Genomic DNA, 15,616 nt, shown 5'->3' with positions numbered 1-15,616 from the left:
AACATCCTTCTCACCACTCAGAGTCATCCTCAGCCCACCCCACCCCTCTCCCTGTTAAATGCAGGAGCACAGGCAGGGCCCGGCCTTTGCTCTCTCTGTGTCAACACAGTGAGACAGGATGGAAGGGGCCAGAGCACAGCCATTCAATGAAGGCCACAGCAATTAACATCAAAATGGTGAAGGATTCAACCCCCAGTAGGCCTTGAGGCTCAGGATGAAGAGATTTTACTTCTAGCAGATCTTGAGCTTCATTATACACCCGTTGTAATAGTAACATGGTGAATAACACGCCCCAAGGCACCATGGCCATCCCAAGGCTAGCCACAAAAGGTCAAAGGGTGGGAAATGGCCAACTCCCTGGGAATCCCAGCCCCTTGCCCTTAGGCTGCTCCTTCTAATTATTAGCATATAAAACAACCAAGCCCATGAAAACCAGCAACACAGCGCCACCTCGCGGTCATCACTCTCTCTCCCTCTTCGGAGAAGGCCCACACTTTGTCTGTGGAGTGTGTACCTACTTTTAATCTGAGCACCCAACCCCCACACCTCGTGGAATTTCTCCTGCCTTTCAATGTGTCTCTGTGAATAAATCTACCTTTACTCAACAGTTGCTTTTGAAACCTTTCCTGCATGAAGCCAAGGACCCACGTCTGGTGGGGCACATTCGAGGGGCTCAACCAAAGCCTGGGACACAGCCCTTCCCATGCCCCACATATGTTTTCTTGTATCAACAGGACTGGGATGTGAAGGGAGCTCTGAGGCCCCAGCTAAGGGACAGAAGTAGCCCCCAGGACCAAAATGGCGGGCAGCCCCTCCCCCAGCAGGGGCCCTGATGTCAGCCCGGTTCTCTGTTGTTCTCTGTTGTGCTGACTCCCCAGCCAGAGAGCGTTCTCCTAGGCCTGTCCCCACAAAACCCTTATCTCCAAAATGCAAGCACATCATGTCACAGTCCTCTTATTCAACCAGGAAATTTTCAGCCCACTTTTTCCTTCCCTAGTAAAGAATCTATCTGTCCTCCCTCCCATCCCACCACTTCTTTTTTGTGAGAACTCTGTACTCCCCATACACCATCCTGAACGCAGGTGCCTTGCTGGCTGGGACCGAGATATTTCAGTCTCACACAGCCTGCATCCTTTCACTTTCCCCTTTCTACCTTAAAAAGCCTTTCCTGAGTCTCCCACCCCTCTGATTCTGAACTTCACAAAGTGCTGAGGTTGCATGCAGTCACTGTGTGCATACCTCCCAGGTTTTGACTAGGTTTCCTTCACAAGATCTTCATTAAGGAGCTTCATCAAGAAGTTTAAAGAGTCTTTTCTTACATCGGAGTGGAGGAGCCTGCATAAAATTTAAATGGCCTTGAAGAGAGAGTAAACCAGGGACAGAGAGGTCATAGGTCTTAGTCAACAGTGTCACGAGGCAAAATGTTCTTCGAAGGCTCAGAGTGGCTTCTGAACACGGAGTCGGGAGGGAGGAGGTGCCAGGCTGTGAGTGGGATGAGTGACACTGGGTACGCTACCCCAGCTGGGGAAGTATTGGATTTTGTTCTAGTTTTCCAAAGAATTTCTTACCACCTTTTCTCTTATTGTCACATACCATTTCCTACGGATTAAGAAAATCAATGTCAGTCATTTGGGCCACTTGGTAGAAGCTACACGATGCCATTCACAGGGCTGGGATGTAACAGCCACACCAGTCTAGGTTGAAAGACCAGTAGGGGTATTTCCAAGGTAATCACGGGCATGCAGCAAACTCCCCAGCTTCAATTACCTCATCTCAAAAGTGGGGCCAATAAAACTACCAAGCAAAGTGCTTGATGATTATGGCCGACATCTGTTTACTAGGTAAGTGCCCGTGACAGCTGACACTGGATTAGGAATGAATATGATCAACGAGGCACAGTCAGCCTGGTTACATGCACCATGCCTTCATGCCTTGGTGCAGGAGCTGAGTTTGTTTAGCTGAAATGAACGCCCCCAGAGCAGCCCTGAAGGGAAAGCTCCCAGCTCTGCACGGCGAGGCGTGTTCCTTTCCTTCTCTGAGCTGATAACAGTTTGCAGTCGTCTGTTTTTACATTTATCCCTTTAGTACCTGCCTCCCCTCCGGAGTTTTTGCTTAAGCAGAACAGGTCCAGGTTTGTGTTGCTGCCTGCCGGATATTCTGGGCTGGGAGACAGGCGACTCCACGTCTGGCTCTGGTGCTGAATGGAGAGGGCAGAAATCCCAGGGGCCCATGCTGAACAGAGGCCCCTGCACCCAAAATTATGGTCTGACTTTGGGCAAATTACACCGTCTTCTTTACCCTAAGATTCCTCATCTGTTCATGAAAATAACTGCCCATGGCATGTAGAGTTTCAAGGATTAAAGGAAATCACCAAATTCACAACCTATTCAAGCGGCTACCAGTACGTCCTCAACAGGCACATGCAACCTTTACGGCTGTAACACACGCTAAGCGGGGCGGAAGGACACAGTAAACACTGCTAAGTGCCTGTTAAGTGTTTCATGTGTGTTATAATACTGTTTAAAACTTACAACAAACCCAGGAAGAAACGAATATTATAATGCATATTTCACAGATTCACCAACAGTTTAATGGATGTTACACTCTAGTCCAAGGTCCTTTGGTGAGGAAATGGCGATTTAAACCTGAATCTGAGCCCAGGCCTGGGCTACACCTCTCTCCAATCCACCTCACCACTTGCCTATGAAATCCACCTGTCCAATACACGTTTGCACAGGTCAGCTCTTAAATGCAAAGTGTGCCACCGTTTGTCAATGTTTGTTAATTACCATAAAGTGCTCTCAGAAACCGCTACAGAAAAGACAGGTTGACCCACATCCCTGCCAACAAAGAAGAGATATTCTGCCTTGCGTTCTCCTGTAATGTGCAGAAACCCTTCCCTACACCACCAAATTCAAATGTATGCTTCCTCCATGTTTATGTTTGCACACAGCTTATTAAAGTAGAAGGTACCTGCAGTAATTCCATCTCATTTCCTTTGCAAGATTCCAGATTATCCACAATCAGTCTGTGAATGAAAATACTACAATGTGAATTAAAATACTACAACCATGTCAGTAAACAAAGAATGCTGAAACCAAGTCATCAAGGCTGCCGCCACCCCCCAGTGCGGACAGACCTGAAGCCCAGCCTCTACAGCCACTCACAATGCTGCCCTCTGAACAGACTGAGAATAAGAAGACAGGATAATTGCCCTAGATAGCTAGGTGCTTGTCTAAAGAATGAATCCAGTGAGGTCAAATGATACATACAAAGGCACTAAATTCTTTAACTTGAGATGCCTGGATTTCTTTAGATAAAAAGCAAACTTTTATTGTTCCAACTCCCTGGTCTTTGTTGTAAAGCTCCTATATAATCCTAGTTCCTCCCCTACTTCTTGGGAGCAGTCCCTCAGACAGATTTGAAGGCTGTCATCCCGCCTCGAGTCCTCCCGCCTAATAAAGTGTAACTCTAAACTTTCAGGCTACACATTTCTTTCAGTCGACAAGTCCCAGAATAGACACAACTCATCAATTCTGTAATGGAACACACTGGATCAGGAACCAAAAGCGTGTTCTAGTCCAGAAAAACTACGGGTCCCTCTTTCTTTCTGTCATTATACAATCCCACCAGAACTCATTAATTTGCTGTCTGCTCATCTGGCAACCAAACTCAGAGAAGAGTCAACTCAGCAGAGTGCTCTACTCGGGAGAACACCCCGCAGCAGCACTGCAGGCTACCTGCCCTCCCGCACGCTCTGCCGACCCCTAGTGTCCTCCGTGGAGACCAGGCCAACAGAGGTGTTCCCAACAGCTGCAAAGTCCCACAGATTAAATAAAAGCATTATATTTTCTACGATATGTTATGTATATTACCATTTCTGAAAACAGCTTTGCCAGAAGCCCAAATTTTCCACATTAATCTGCATAGGCAATTCCAGCCTCCAAGGGAAAACAAGTTTTATGACGATGCTAAGGCCTCCAAAGTCCTCTCCAGGACCATCAACCAAACTGCCTGCAGGCCTACAGCTGCAGGCTGCTACATGTCTGTTTTTAAAGCAACCCCTTCCTGCCCTCGGGCGCTACAAAGTCCCTCTATGCCCTCCCATCTCAGGGTAAGAGCAGCCACTGCAGAAACTTGCAGGGCAGCACTGACAGGACTGGACACAGAGGATCAGAGCTAAACTAAGCCTTCTGATGACACGAGCTTGTCACTGTGTCATTTTACAGATGAAGGTATATATAGAGAGGTGGGGTGATCTTGCTCAAAGTCACACAGCTAATAAGTTGCAAAGTCTATAACTCAGCTCCACCCTCTGGCGTGACGCTCCAGCTGGGACACCCACAGGGTTCTCTCGTGCCTGCCTGACCAGTCCTTTTCTGTCACTCATAACCCACCACAGTGTCTGACCCTAGCCTGACTTTTCAGCCTCATCTCCCTCTAGTTTCTCAGGAACAAGGCTGCTCGGGCCACTGTGTGACTTCCGGCTCCCCAAACCCTCAGTGCTCAGGGTGGTCTTGCCTGTGCAACCAGCACCCTGCTCAGAGGCTCATCCTTCCCTGCAGGAGGACGTTTCCACTCTCCGCAGGGACACCCCCTCTGGGAAGCGCTCTTCTCCCCCTCAGCACGGCAGGTGTCCCAGGCCACATCCCGAGCTGCCCCATTAGGACTGCCTGTGCCCAGGTCTGCTAGTCAGACCAGCAGCCTCAGAGCAAGGGATTATGCCCGGGTCTCCCTGCAAACCTACTGCCCGCCTCACAGCCCCCAGCCAGTAGGTCACCTGGAAGTCACAGCAAGTGCCCCACCCAATCCCGAAATCTCTTCATTTGCCAGCACCGCTGATGACTGGTCTCCAAAGTTTGGTCAGTTTCACACAAAACAGCAGCTTCCACTGAAGCTGAGGGTTTTCACTTCTGCTCCCCATCCTTAATGGAAACGTCAAGGGAAACCAAAAGACCTTTTCTCAACCCTTTTCTGATGACACATTCCCACCCACATTACTCACATGCTCAAGAGTTTTGGGTCCACGTGATTTCGTTTCCCTTATGCTAAGTGGCTCAAAACACTGCAGGATTCTTTCTCTTTTGAGAGTATTTGTTTGTACTGAGTTTATTGACTTTAATCTCTTTTTGTCTCTCTCTTAAGTGTCCCTAGCAGTTGCCACTTCTTAGCCCCTTCAGCAGCCTCCCTCCCATCATCTAGTCTAGGAAATCATGTGTGATGAGGGGCCCGGGGGCAGTCACAGAAGATGGAACAAAGGTACAGAGAGGCTACATAATTTGCCCGAGAAGATCAACTTCAAGCCCCAAAACTGTGTGTCACGTCCCTCTGTTTAACACTTATGCTAAACTAGTTAACTTTTTATAGATTATGGTTATAAACAGATGAGGTATCAAAATACATAGAAGGACACACATCAACTCTAAGATGTTTATTAACTCCACTATTTTGTTTCTATTTATTTTATTTCTATTAAAAAATATTAGGAACCTCTGCAGTGAATATAACAAAATGTTAATGGGTGTTAAATCCAGAATATAGAGGCGTAAGTGTATCATTACTCATAATTATTTGTATGCTCACAAGACAAAATGATTTGAACGTCTCTCTCCCCTCCCCCTACTCGCTACTGGCTCTCACCTGAGCTCCCAGACCACACATATAACAGCCTTTCACTTTATCCACAGCTGAACTCATCAGCGTTCCCCCAAAGCTCCCTCTGCAGCTTTCCCTGCTCAGAGCACAGCAGGACCATCATTTACCTCATTAATCCACCCAGAAACCTGGGCCTTACTCCATCCTACCTTCACAGACATCATTCATCCTTTCCTTTTTACCATCTAAACATGCCTAAAATCTGTTCGTTTTTTCCCGGTGACTGTCCCACTGACTGTCCCACCGCTCAGGTAGAAGCCACCAACACTGCCCACCTGGACTCACGAGTCTCCCAAGTGGCCTTCCAGCTGCTCTCCCCTACTTGACACAAATTGGATTTTGTCACTCCCGTTCTTTTAAGACTCTTTTCAAACCTAGTGTTCTTAGAAGAAACTCCAAGTTCTTCACATGGTGAAGGTGTTTGCCATGAAACTGTCAGCTCAGGGAGGGCAGGACCCCCCTCCTCCTTGGCCCTCCTCTTTCCCTAAGCCCCGCCCTCTCCCTCGGCCCCGCCCTCTGGCACAGCGCTGGCTCAGGAGGACCTGCTGAGCTACACCATCCTGTATTCTAACCCTGGTGTTCAATTCTTAGCAAATTGCTTCACTTATCCATACAAATCCAAGGTAGATTAGAAAGATTTTAGATGTTGAGCTAGACTATTGATTTGGGGATTTTGCACTAGCAACCTGCAATTACATGTTCTAATGATTCTGTCTTCTTAAAACAACACCCAGATTTAAGGAGTTATTTGTGGAATGTCTTCGGAGTAAAAGGGACTGTACTTTTACAGACATTATGTTGTATAACATGAACAACACGGACAGGGTCACAAATGGAACTGCCTCACAAGTGACAGAAGACAGGTGAGAGGCACAAAGCAACAGGTCGCAAAGACGGTAAGAGCAAATTTGTTTTGCCAACACCCCCAAAAATGCCTGAAAGAACCAAAAATTCTGAATTTTGAAAGTAAAAGATTATCATATAGTGAAATAAAATAAATAATCCTCTTCATCAGGGTTTCAAAATCTGACTCCAGATTTTTTAGCAGGCCATACTGAATCCTAGCACAGAAAAATCAGATGGACTAGTGGTGAGTAAGTTCCAGGAAAACTGCAGTAATTCCTCCACTTGTGTAAGGACATACACTCACCTGCCGAAGGTGAATGTAGACTGCATTCTGGAGAAATTCGGAAGCTTCCAGGGTCCGCTTCTGAATGGCAAGGACACGGACAGCTTGGAAGCATGCTTCTAACTCAGTCACCGGCATTCTTACACTGCAGGGGGAAAAGGAGGCCCTCAGTCGAGAGCAGAGATATTCCTGTCGTGTCTCCCAGGCCGCGCCTCGGGGACTCAGTGCCCTGCAGCAGCCTGGCCCCAGGCGAGGACACGCAGCGTGGCCCACCCAAGCAGGAGGGGCACTGTGCTTGAGAAATCCCATCCCCGATGGGGGCAAGAGGGGCTGGTGGGGTTGAGTGAACCTATAAATGCCCACAGAAATATGCCTGCATTCATTCAAGTGATACAAGCAACAGTAGCAGGCTATTTAACAAAATTTCAATTTTCAGTGGAAATTTTGCCATTCCTTTCCGCTTGTCCCCTGCACTCTGAAACAGGCTTAGGCTCTCTCACACCTGCAACTCTGAAGCAATAGTTGTGAAGTCATTTTACTTTGCTGCAAGTGTCCTCGCTCCCCGTGTCACTGTGTCTGTCCTCTCTTAACACAGTCGGATATCTTCCTGGATCTCTATCTGAGTTCCTTTCTCCTCCTCCTCAGATCCTGAGATAAAGGACAAGTGAAGACACATGAACAGAAAAGGCACTGTGGACTTGACCTAAATCTACAGTGACCCCTAGGTGAGTGCTGCCCACCCCTTACCTTCGATTCTCAAGGTTCTGCACAGGGTGACATCCAGCCCAGAGAGGTGGCCCAATTAAAAGCTATGTGGCTTGGGCATGTTGACAGGTGCAGGAGCTGGTTCCGGTGCCAGGCCCCTCCCCACGTCTGCTCCCCTCTCCCCCGAAGCCCCGCTGCCAAGCACTCAGGCTCCGTGATCTGATGTCCTTCTCTTCTACTCTACTCCAAACCCTTTTACTTTTCCTTTTTTCCCTAATTATCCCCAGCTGGAGTGATTTTTCAATCGCAGTATCTAAAAAATTTCCTGCAGCCGAAAATGAGGTCTCCAGATATCAATGCCCATATGCTGCCTCCTGAAGAGAGCCGCTGGCTAGGGGACCCTCACCAACACTCACGGGGCATCAGACATGTTCCAGGGTCGGCCACCCCCAACAAGAGTTTGCTGTGACCCCTATGCCCGCACAGCATCCCTGCTCACAAAAATATAGTTGGCCCACTTATCGGTTATTAAGAAGCAAAAATACAAAATTGCTCATGTTTCTTACTAAAATTATCTATGAAGCGGAAAAGGGAATTGTAATAGAAAAGAACAATTTTGACCCCATGTTAGGTCTGTTCCTTTGGCTTTAAACCTGTGCCCTGTTTTCTAGGCTCAGACTTGCTATCTCTGCACCATTTGTAAAAGAAAGTTGCCTTTAGACTGAAATATCCAGGACAGCCTCTTCTCCTGGCCGTGATCTTGAAGGATGCTAACTAATCTGCACTTATGTAGAGATGGCAAGTTGCAAAATAGAGAATAACTTTGTTTTACTTTTGGAGGTATTACAATGGCAACATGATTTGATCCACATGGACAGCTGCAAGAACAGCGGATTCAAAGGACAAGCAATTCATACAACAAGAAGTTTCCAACAACCAACTGCAGCCCCACCCCTTTTTAGTATAAAAGGAGACTCAATTCTGACTTGGGGAAGATGGTTCTTCAGGACATCAGTCTGCCATCTTCTGGGTCTGCCAGCTTTGCAAATAAAGTCACTATTCCTTGCTCCAACACCTCATCTCCCAGTTTATTGGCCTGTCATTTGGTGAGCAGAATGAGTTTGGACTCGGTAACAAAATGACTGCATTGGAGGTAGTATGTCTCCACTCTTTCCTCGTTTCCAATATGTAACATGCACATTATTTATGATCTAGTGCAAATAATTCATCAAAGACAACCACAAAAAGAAACTATACTCACCCAGCTATCAACACTGAAGTCAAAACCTGTCAATTTTATATGCTGTTTAAGAACACAACCGAAAAACCTAACATAGGGAGTCGATTACACGGAAATAAAATTATTTCTACTCCTTCAAAACTTTTTCTTTTCTTTTCTATTTTATTTTGTTTTGTTTATTGAAAAGAAAATAAAAGTCAAATCATTTTATTTCACGTATTTTTGTTATAGCTACATACTTTAAATACTACAAAAAGACTTATATTGCAATAAAAAATTGTTCATATATTAGTATAAAGATATATACACAATCAATGGGGATTAGGAAAAGAATGGACATTTACTAAAAATCCACTGCAATCCAGTCTTTTACAAGCATATCATGGAATATAAGCTCTATTATCCAGGGAGCCTCACCCACATTCTCACTACTGAGTCCCTTAGTAATCAACCACTAGGTCACCAGCATAGAACCATGTGATCAGTATTTTAGGAATAAATGAGGGAATTAGCTCATTCAATTCTAAAACAAAAACCCTAAAATAAATACTGAACTTATTTACGGATAAAGAAAATTTGTCCCCAAAAAAGTAAAGTTTCTTCCTCAAGGTCACAAAGCTAATAACTGGTAAAGGTAAGATTTGAACTCATCTGCCTGATTCTAAAATCTAAGGTGGAAATCCCATTCGACTGGGGAGTGTCCAGCTGCACAGCCTATCACCCTATCTTTGTTCAGAGCTGGCCTTAGACAGCCTGAGACAGCACCCCATTCCTGTGGAACTCGAGGGCAAATGATAACAATAAGGATTTTATATCCAGCAGTTTCTAAGATCTCATGTATATAAACTGTCAGCAGGTCAGCAGAAAATCTCTGGGAAACATGAGTGGGTCCAGACCTTTTTGCTGATTAGAAACTCAATCTATCAGGATAGAGTGACCTTCCCATGAGAGGCCACATGGACATAAACTAAAGGCAGCTGAACAATGGAAACTAGCAAGACCCCGGAACTCAAGTAAGGATCCCTGCCATCCCCCACCCAGTTGCCTCTTCATCCGCGTGGACATGAAGACAGAAGACCCGGGTTCTTGTCCAAGTTACACTATCATGGATTCTCACCCATAAAAAGGTACGACTCTATGCTGTCGTAAGTCCTTTCCAACTCAAATATGATGACACCAATATCTCAGCAGAATATCTATGTCTCCACTTCCCCTCTTCTAATAGGAGTCTATTTCTGTGGACACAAAGCAGAAATCCAATTTAAAAAACCTGCAAGAAGCCAGGCGAATTTCTGCTTAAGAGACTTTGCTCTCACGCTCAGTGAATGAAAACTCAGAAAAAGTGGTCCTTCTCCCTCAGCAAATGGGAGGTAGCCTGATTGTGTGTGTGTGTGTGTGTGTGTGTGTGTGTGTGTGTGTGTGTGTGTATATCAAATATAATCATGTCTGGGACGTGTACAGATTATTTTTAATTTCACTGTAATTTCATGGGGATGAGCCAACATTTAAAGTAATTTGAATGTAGTGTTCTGAGACAGACTCAGTCTCTTTTGGTGGAGGAGGTGAAAGGGGAGAGTAAAGGAGGAAAGAGGTAAATGAAGCAAAGAAATAAGAATCCTGCTAGGGAAAGGCAAGACGTTAATTTTGTTCCTCATTGCATCACATACAAATTAGGGACTGGCTTTTCCCCGATGTCTTATCGAGCACTGAGTTGCAGAAGAAGAGGCGACAGCCCATTTCTCACTGAGATTGTGACTGTACGTGGCATCTTATAGACACAAATCATTTACCCTGATCAAACACTCTAGCAGCAGGCTGTAATTCTCCTGTTTTGAGAGACAAGAAAACAGGAGTTCAAAGCGGGTAGATAACTTGACAAAAGTCAGAGGACCAGTAAACAAGAGAGGATGAATTCAAACTCAGATCTGAATGCAGAGTCTCATCTTCCCACTCCCAGGGCTGGAAAATCCTTAACACACAGGCTCCCCAGCTCCCCTGCAGTGTTCCTGGCGCCAAGCATTTCCCATGGTAATGGTCTCCAGTTCTCACAGACACAGTGCTCTGTGCAGCCAATGACCTTGATCAGACCTTGATCATCTACCTGCCACGCCCACCAGGCTTCACCATACAGGCAGGAAAGCTGGCTTTCAAGTGCATACAAAGCCACCCTTGGTCTAACCTGGGCTCTTCTGTGGCTTCTCCAGCCTAAAGGCAGCCATGAAAGTGCTCACAGTTTGTTCGTGAGCCACACTTCCTCTCTCCATCTGTGTCCCCACCTATACTACTTAGCTATGAACATTTTGAGAATCTTGGAAACAAATTTTAAAAAACAGAAAAGAAAGGATTCTGGAACAAGTACTTAATACTTACAATTTTAAATGACAAGTTACAAAGTGAGTATTGACAAACCGAATCTTCCTTTCTAAATGTCAGTTTTAAACATTTAAAAATATAATAGCAAAAAATTCTCACTTACAAAATTAACAAAAACATAAACAATAATCTGGAATAAATTCAAAAATAATGCCCATATTCTAAATGGAGAAACTTCAGGACTGTACTGAGGGTTAAAGTAAGAAGTATGAATGTAGAGACATAAACATATTGCATGGAGAAAAGCAGTTTTGTAAAGATGTAAGTTCTCCTAAGAATAATTCAAAACTTACTAAAAAATCCCATGAAAATTCCAATCTGATTTTTTTTAACTTGAACAAAATATTTTGGAATTCTTCAGGAATAATAAAGTCATAATACTTGACAAGAAAATTTGGGATGGAAGAAAAGAATCAAAAAAAATCAGACTGCCAGTTATTAAATAAATTTTTACAACATGTAAGATATGGTGCTGGAGTAAGGAAAGGAGATTGACAGAAGGGAACCATGAGCTCAAAAAAGACTCTAGTGTATGTAAGTATTTTGTACAGGTGGGATTTCAAATCAAAGAGAAAATTATGAATTCGATAATTGTCCTGGGACAGAGAATCACCTGGAAAGAATAAATTCTACTCCTGTCATAATGACCACAAGATAAATTGCAGATAGCGATGTAAATATTAAAAAGTACTAGTAACAGCAAATACAACTCTTTGCTCTTATTAACTCAACTTCTCCTCACTATAACATGTACTATTATAATCTCCATCTTAGAGATTAAAAAAAACCTACAGAAGAGATTTATTCCATTATAAGAGAGTATTTCTAAGAATAATGTCAAAGATAAAACCCATAAGGAAGACATTTACTATCCTAAGAATAGTTTGAGCCACAACAAAAATCAGAAAACTTCCTGAACAAAATGAAAGGAAAGAAATGACAAGAAAAAGCTCTGTGATACATGTTGATGAATTCACGAAGTTAATTTTCATAACATACAAAAAGCTGTCACAAAGCAACAAGAAGCTCCCTCACTTAAATGTGGGCAAAGGACAAAAGGAATCATTCATTTTAAAAAAGTCAAATGACTAATGAGTGAAAAATGCTCAAAACTTCACTGGTCATCAAATGCAAAAAAAACAATGAAAAAGCACTTTTGCTTATCATATTGGCAAATATTTTTAAGATAATCTAGCTAGTGTCCATCTGTGGGAGAACAAATCATGAGCGACTTTTTCAGAGGATGACATATCAATGGATTTGTAAGCTCTGAAAAACGTACATACACACTGACTCAACTCCACTTCTAGGAATCGTTTCCTTTAGGAAAAAAAAATCAGTCCAAAAAGATGTACCCATCAGGGCATTTACACAGCACTGTTTACAAAGGTGGGAAGAAAAACTGAAGTGAAATCATATCCAGCGATAGAGAATTGGTTACATAAGTAATTGTGCATTTTTTCATTCCCCAATGGAGAAGGAATTTCTAGTCACTTGAAAGGAGTCTGTGATGAATGTAAATGTCACATCCAGGGACTAAATTTCCAGAAGCCTTAACTAAAGGAATACACATACAAGATCACAGGAAGTTCTGTACAAGAAGGATGCAACTCAAACATTCTTTCTGACAGTGGAAAATGGAGAAAACTTAACTGTCCACCATCAAGACAATGATGCGGTAAATCAAGGCGAGCTGCGGGCGCTGAGGGAGCCGGCGTTTCGCCGTGGTCCAGGGCCTTGTCCACAGCAGTCTCCCACCAAATGTTTCCGTGGACAAGAGACGACACCCGCACATCAGGAGACCCCTCCAATCTATCTGAAAGGGCCGGGTGAGTCTGGAGTGGGAGGACGTCCATGATATACCCCTGAGTGAATAAAGCGAGCTGCAGAAAAACATATAGTATGGTCTCATTTTTAAATAAAGCATATATACACACACCTATATATTGATTTCTCATATGTGTATATATATGTATCTCATAGGCATAAAGGTCATGAAATATATATACCAAATTTTCAACAGCTTTTACTCTCAGGAAATAATGAGAAGGGAGTTAGGGGCCTTCCTTTACCACCACAGTTCTCTTTTCAGTATTTCAGTTAAGTACACTTGGAATTTAAAAGTTTATTTAAGTCCGAAGTAAAATGGACCATGCCTCCATAAGACAGAATGCTACACTGGTCTTTAAAAATCATGCCAGGGGAGATAGAATATTGTAGAAAAACATGTAATAAGCCGAATGGAAAATGGAGGTCTCCGAACAGTAAACAGGGACAGAGTGCTCACTGGTTTTTATGACAGAGATGATACACACTAACGAAAAGAACAGAAAATAAATGTTAAATTGTTAATTATTATCTCTGAGTAGAGGGACCAGGATAGAATCTTTTGCCCCTTTTTTCAGACATATTATATTAAATGCACATTATTTTTCATCTGAAAAAAGCATTTTTAGACGTGTAGTACCACTCAGTGGGGAATAATACATGAATACTTACAGAAACAAGTAACTAGGAGACACCGCAGCAGCGCCACACAATGTAGAACGGGCAATCCTGATTAACACCGCTCAGTTACATAAGGATCCACAAAGTGAGAGCACCTGCTGTAACAGGGCGTGGTCCCCTTCTATTTGTCAGTTGTGTCTTCAGGGCTGAGGCAGTTCGGAGCACGGCCAGTGTCAGTTCCGGTGTCTGGATGGATGCTACGGGAGGTGAGGGCACCTGCAAGCAGAAAGGAAGAACAGAAACAATCCTCTGCCTTTTCTGTCTTGTTTCTTTGTTACTTTAAAAGACAGGCATAAATAAGATAAACTGTGTATCTCCCCTACTGAAATTTCAGTAATGAAACCGTTTTTAAAGGCTTCAGAGCTTGTATTCTGTCTATAACTGTCTTTTCAACAAAGAATCATATTTATTAAATGTTAATTAACTCAGTTAATTAACTCCCTGTTGAAACATTCAAGTAAAGAACATGAAAGGCCTTACGTAAAAGAATCAAACCTGCAGTGACTAGCTCAGCTGTCTTGACGGCAAAGCAGTCAGCCCCCACCATCCCATGGCCCTGAGCTCCTGATGCTGGTAAGAGAGCATGCTGCCGCCTCAGATGGAGAGATACTGTGAAAGCATTTTTTGAACTCTACAGTACTGACAAAACATAACTGACAAATCCCAGGCTCCTTTGAAGCTGTCATTTTTGGTTTCTGGCCAACCCCAGTCAATGAGCAGAACCACCCCATTCCCGAGTCATGGGACTCAAGTGGGAAGAAATTTTGTAGAAATTTCCAGGTACAGAATGTAACCATCTATATGTAGAACTCTGACAAAAGAAAAGATGAAATACTCTGATGTTGAAGACACTCAAAATATTCTCCTAAGCCTTAGTAGCTGGAAAGGCTGGGCTTCTCCTCAGCCACTTATTTATTTCACAGCCAGTGAGCATCTCCCACAAACCCTGTTAACCTGTGTCTGCTGGGAGCCTCAGGCACACTCTTGCTGTCGATCTTATAAGTCACAGGGCAGACGCGTGTCTCTCATGCCTGCCACCCTCACACAGGCTCGCCTCCTAGCCTCACTGTCTGAACTTGGTCCCATTATCTCACCTGTTTATTTGGTATCTGTTCTTCTGTAAGCTGCCTGAAATGCTATTTGGAACAAGTCAGAAGAATGAGTGGGTAGAGAAATGGACAGTTGGACAGGTGAGAGGTGGGCAGACAGACAGAGAGACTCCAAGAAAAGGGGAACAAAGAAAATTCCCTATGCAGAACCCTCTTCTAGTCAGGGAAGAAAACCGCCACGGAGACGTGTGAAGAGGCAGGTGGCTTAGGGCTGTTTCCTGGATTCCATGAAAAGTCCCACCAAGAGAGAGGGTAGAACAATAAATGATAAAAGAAAAAAGCATGCATGCTTGAAAAATATATCTACAATATGTACTTTCTAAAGAATAGATTCAAATCAGCAGGGCCCAATTACACAATCCTTGGGTATTTACAGAAATGAGAATCCCATCTCCAAACCACAAGGCATTCCTTCGGAGCACTGAAAGTCCACACGGGGCTGTTATAAAGCCTTCACCACAAAAGCTATGCTCTCCTTCACTTACGAGGAATGAGCAGCTATGCTCGGGCTGCCCATGCGCATCATTTGCACCCTACAGCATCTCTATGGGGGAGGGACGCCTAGCGAGCCCCATCTCTGCAGGACAGAAAACAAGCCCGGGAGAGGCTAAGCCGACCTACCAGTTCTCCATCTCACAGGACTGGTCACTCCAGAGCAGGACTCGAACTCGGACCCACGTTGGTAATCACGGTACTACCGTGCTTTGTGTGCTTTTTGTGTGAATAATACATTTGTTTCTGGCATGAAAGTATATTTAATAAATGATCGGTTGTCCTGTCTATCTCATTTGCTCACAATCAATCTTTTTAGTGTTGAATTGTACTCTTTTTCCGTGGAGAAAGGAACGGAACGAGCGGGTGTTAGAATGAGGTGGGGCTCCATTCTTTATCTGTTAC

General features: G+C 44.0%; 1 long non-coding RNA gene across 1 annotated transcript; it reads right to left on the bottom strand.

Moving 5' to 3' along the window:
- Positions 1 to 11,881: 11,881 nt before the first annotated feature.
- LOC141578224 (uncharacterized) lies at positions 11,882 to 13,815 on the bottom strand. Its single transcript, XR_012508375.1, has 2 exons — positions 13,602 to 13,815; positions 11,882 to 12,985 (listed from the first exon to the last, which is right to left on the bottom strand). It is a non-coding gene; the product is annotated as an uncharacterized LOC141578224 (long non-coding RNA).
- Between the last annotated feature and the right edge of the window lie 1,801 nt (positions 13,816 to 15,616).

Source organism: Camelus bactrianus, chromosome 7 (assembly GCF_048773025.1).
Source record: "Camelus bactrianus isolate YW-2024 breed Bactrian camel chromosome 7, ASM4877302v1, whole genome shotgun sequence".
In the NCBI taxonomy this organism is placed as follows: domain Eukaryota; kingdom Metazoa; phylum Chordata; class Mammalia; order Artiodactyla; family Camelidae; genus Camelus; species Camelus bactrianus.
This window is presented reverse-complemented; position numbering and strand designations above follow the sequence as displayed.